Source organism: Microcebus murinus, chromosome 10 (assembly GCF_040939455.1).
Source record: "Microcebus murinus isolate Inina chromosome 10, M.murinus_Inina_mat1.0, whole genome shotgun sequence".
NCBI classification, from domain to species: domain Eukaryota; kingdom Metazoa; phylum Chordata; class Mammalia; order Primates; family Cheirogaleidae; genus Microcebus; species Microcebus murinus.
Window position 1 is genome coordinate 29,787,532 of NC_134113.1, and position 3,844 is coordinate 29,791,375.

The following is a 3,844-nucleotide window of genomic DNA, read 5'->3' on the forward strand; positions in this document are numbered from 1 at the left end:
ATCCATGTTAATGGAGTTTTTATTGTAAAACATTTTTTATCCTTCTCCAGGATAAATTACATACCTTCTTCCTTTATGTGTAGCCTAACAAGAATTAGTTTATCTCTGGCATATTAGAATATAGAAAACAAAATAAAACACTTTAAAATGATCAGATTTAAAGAATATTTCCCCAAAATAACCACAAAGTATTCTATTACTTTATTATATTTTAAAGATTGATTTGGATATTTTTACACCACCACCATCAACAAAAAAAACCTCCACTGAAATACATTCAAAATATCTTTTCACCATTTGACTGTCATCATTTTTTTTGTGTGTGATTATCTTCCAGCATCTGTTTTGTGTTCTCATTGTGTTTTGCTAGAGGTAATTCTATGTAGGCTTTTCTGAATAGTGCCTCCACTTTAAAATCCAGGTGCATATTTGCATGAAAGCATTTACAAAAAATAAAGACAATCCTATGATGAGTAGGAATGACTGAGAGCTTTAATAAAAACGGTGCAGTTTCTTAAAGAGTGTTTCTCTGCCAAATTAGGTAGAGGTGGGGTCGTGTCTAACTTGATGTGTTCTATGCTGAGGCTATTGAGAAGGAATTGTACCCCATCAAGCTCCAACAATGTTTAGAAACTCGATGTAAGCCCCGCTGTTTCCCAGGAAGTGCAGTAGTTTAAATGAAAACTTCTCCATACTGCTGGGATTTAATTGACCACACATGGTGGAGAATGCAAGCGGAAGAACTCAGTAGAATACACTCAGTTCCTCTAAGTGAAAAGTCATCCAACTTAAACAGGAAGGAACAAAATTTGAATGCCAAAGAATGGAACAAAATTGCTATAATTTCTAAGGTAGAAATACTCAGATGGCTTTGTATTTTCTTTAAGTTCTCATAGAGAAATGGGAAAAGCAGCAAAGCACAACTAAAAAGACTGCATTTAAAGTAAAGCAGAGAACGCTTTAAAAATAGAACTATGAAAATTAAAGAGGAAAAATGATTCCTGAAATTTTATACTTTATAATTTATGCTTAGTTTAATTAGCAATGATGGGTATATTTTGCCTCGTGTGCATTAACCACTTAAAACCCTCATGCAACTATCATATTCATCAATTATGACTGTGCTCTTAGATTTAGAATCAAATTGTTTATTTAACTAATATGAGTGCTTTTCATTGGGTGCTATTAGCATTTCGAATGGTGTTAATAGGCCTGGAGAAAAAACAAATTTTACGAAGAGCTCCTAATGAGAATAGCAAAAACAAATAAAGCATTAAGGTGACAAAACTACTCATACAGAACAATCTATTACTATTATGGAGGTTTGATAGACATAAGGATACACATTCACACATATATGTAACATTTTTCCTTTTGGTAAGTAGAATATGAAATAGAATACCAAGATAGAAGAAATATAATTGGTTTCTACTCTTTTATCTGACACTGGCTTGTGACCATGAAAAAAAATCTCAACTGTTTTCTGATCCTTTGTTTTTTCATTAAAAAAACCCAGAGAAGTGTTACAGCTCTTTTAAAATTTTTCTAGCAGATTTTCCAGTTTTTACCAGAAAACTCCACATGGGTGAAACATAGGGAGAGGAATCATAATATTTTCCCTGACAATTTCCTATGGGAGTCAGATGAGATGATGTATATCAGCATGTGGTAAAAGGTAATGAACCAATAGCAATTAAGAAATAATTTATCAGTGTTATTATTGTGCTAGAAATTTACAATGATAGGCATACATATATCAGTCTACCATGTTAGCTTCTATTGCTAAGACAATTCTTTGCTTCTTTCCAGGCCTCAGTGAGTTACTAAACATTCTATTGTTCATATTGGTTTTTCCAAAAGGTAATGACCAAATCATTTAAGTTAGACAGCCAAGACTTCGCTCTGAGAATTAATTTTGGCTTATTGTACTCGGCATATTTAAGACTGTCAACAGTTTTTGTTCTCCCGATGTTTAATAAGGTCAGGAGTTTAAAAAGAGAGAGATTTTCTTGATACAGTTTTTTCTTCTTTTCCCTTTGGGAACCATCACTGTGCCTAACCGCTTTAAGGCTGAAGTTGGCAGGGCTTGCTGGTTGGGAGCAAACAATGAAAAGTCCCTCCGTGAGACAGACGGTACGGAATGAATGCCCTGGGGAACTGACACCCCTACTCCCCAATCTCAGAGGCCAGATGGGCTCTAGACAAACCCTGGGAGTGCAGGCAGTCTAGGGTAGTAGAGGTCAACTGCCGTGCTAGGAAATTCCCTCTCTGAAAGACACATGGGAAACTTGTTTGGGTACTCAGAGCAGTGCTGAAACAGTCACAAATGGGACTAAGTTGGTGGACTTTAGCTGGGTCTATATAGACAGAAGCATCCTGCTTTCTAAGTAGCTGAACCCCAGGGGTCTCTGATCTGTGGATTCAGAGTACACTAAAGGTTACTAGTTCCACTGGTTCTCATAACTTTTTTTTGCATACCTTACTTAGCTTTATGGCAAAAGTTTTTTTCTAACAAGTTTATTTCATTGGGGGATTATCGTCAGTCAGCTGAGCATGACAGAGAATGAAAAAGAGTTTTTGTTTGTTGTAAGGGGCAAAGAAGCAGGCAAAAGAGGATGTGGTGAAAGATTCTACTTCCTGTCTATTCAAAGGACATGAATAGACAGTTTACATAACAGAACGTTTGCTAGGCACACATGTGGTAACTTATACAGCCTTGTTTGCAAATACCAAAATGTACATTAAAAAAAGTTACATGACATCTTTGAAAATCTATTAAACTCACAAAAATAAACAATAAGAAAACCCCCAAATCAACTTCTTTTCTGGTGAGCTATGTATCCAAACTGTAAGATATGGTGGAAAGAATGTTGCATTGTGTGAAGACTTAAATCTAACATAAACCATGGGCAAGTTATTTACCTTTCTGAAGTTCGATTCTGATATCTATTAACCTTATATAGTTTATAATAGGTTTAAATAAGTGAATGGGAAAAATTTTCAAATGGTAAAGCATAGTACAATCATAAGTTTTTCTTCCTGTTTTTATTAACAGACTGGTAAAGGAGGTGACAAATTCCAGTTACTTATCCTTTTCAGGGGCATGTGGAATACAATTTATGAATATACTCACAGTGTTTAGAAATTTTGATATCAATAATGAAGTGGCTACACAAACTGTCTCAAAATAACACGAAGCAATTACTTATTATTAAAAATTACAATTTTGTGGACTTGACTCATACATTCACATTAAACTCAGATTTAACCATGTTTCCCTCATTTTGTTGGGTGATTGCATCTATGTTACATAATTTAATCCACAAACTAATCATGAGAGGTAGATATTATTCCCCTTAAAGATGGGAAACTGAAAGGCACCCAGATTCTTTAATTGACTGATATTTACATAAAACTATATTTAATTGAAAAAAACAGAAAACAAGATAGTGTATGCATACTTTACTAACATTATATGTTAATATGAGGACCTAAACAATGAATGGAAGAGAATTTGAAGACATACAAGTGTTTAGAACTAAGTACTTAAACATGCTTTATCCAACATTTTTTTTTAATTCTAAGAAAAAATGATGCCCTCCTGGGAAATTTTGTTGGTAAGATTAAAACAAAACAGAACAAAACACCATTGCCCCAAAGGCAAATCAGTTTAAACATCATTTAAACTCTGAAAGATATTATTATAATTTAATAATAAAACCAATCTTACCACTAAATCAGAGACACTATGACCTAAACCACATCATCGCCACATAAGGGGAGTTCAGATTATACCCTCTCTAAAAACTATTAGAAGAAATGGTACTGGTGAATAATAACTTAC

The 3,844-nt window shown here is 34.0% G+C and overlaps 1 non-coding gene across 1 annotated transcript; it reads left to right on the forward strand.

The window, feature by feature from the left end:
- The first annotated feature begins 1,518 nt into the window (after nt 1-1,518).
- LOC142873582 (U7 small nuclear RNA) lies at nt 1,519-1,581 on the forward strand. The gene has a single exon (XR_012921585.1). It is a non-coding gene; the product is annotated as a U7 small nuclear RNA (small nuclear RNA).
- The last annotated feature ends 2,263 nt before the right edge of the window (nt 1,582-3,844 follow it).